Genomic DNA, 749 nt, shown 5'->3' with positions numbered 1-749 from the left:
CTATTCATCATCGTCAGAGCCAGTTTTGCTTAAATGCTTCACCTCATGAACCCAGTCCCACCCTCCAGGAAGTTCTCCTGTGTGATGTTTTATCTGCCAGTTTCTGGGCTTTTGACAGTTGTTCTCTTCTCTGTCTTTTTTTCTTACTTGAAGGGGCCTATGAGGAGTTTTAACTGAGATGAGATGGCTTATGGATATTGTACGATTAATGGGGTGGCGATGCACTTTATTGTCCTTGGTGTATTTGAACAACATGTAGGTCAATAGCGGTGCCAAGGTTAACTTGCACTACTTCCTGTAATGGGCTAATACGTCCTGTGTTACAGGTGAGGATATAGTGTTGTTGTTTTTAAAAAAATTGTTCATGCCCTAACCGGTTTGGGTCAGTGGATAGAGCATCCGCCTGCAGATTTAAGGGTTCCAGGTTCAATTCCGGTCAAGGGCATGTACCTTGGTTGCAGGCACATCCCTAGTGGGGAGTGTGCAGGAGGTAGCTGATCGATGTTTCTCTCTCATCAATCTTTCTAACTCTCTATCCCTCTCCCTTCCCCTCTGTAAAAAATGAGTAAAATATATTTAAAAAATTGTTCATGCTCTGGCCGGTGTGGCTCAGTTGGTTGGGTGTCGTCCCATGCACCAAAAGTTTGCCCTTTTTATTCCTGGTCAGGGCACGTGCCCAGGTTGCAGGCTGAAACCCCGGTAGGGGGTGTGCAGGAAGCAGCCGATGGATATTTTGCTCTCACATTGAT

The 749-nt window shown here is 45.7% G+C and overlaps 1 pseudogene; it reads right to left on the bottom strand.

Moving 5' to 3' along the window:
• LOC107184418 lies at positions 1-366 on the bottom strand (annotated as a pseudogene).
• Between the last annotated feature and the right edge of the window lie 383 nt (positions 367-749).

Source organism: Myotis davidii, unplaced genomic scaffold, assembly GCF_000327345.1.
Source record: "Myotis davidii unplaced genomic scaffold, ASM32734v1 scaffold2786, whole genome shotgun sequence".
Classification (NCBI taxonomy): Eukaryota; Metazoa; Chordata; class Mammalia; order Chiroptera; family Vespertilionidae; genus Myotis; species Myotis davidii.
This window is presented reverse-complemented; position numbering and strand designations above follow the sequence as displayed.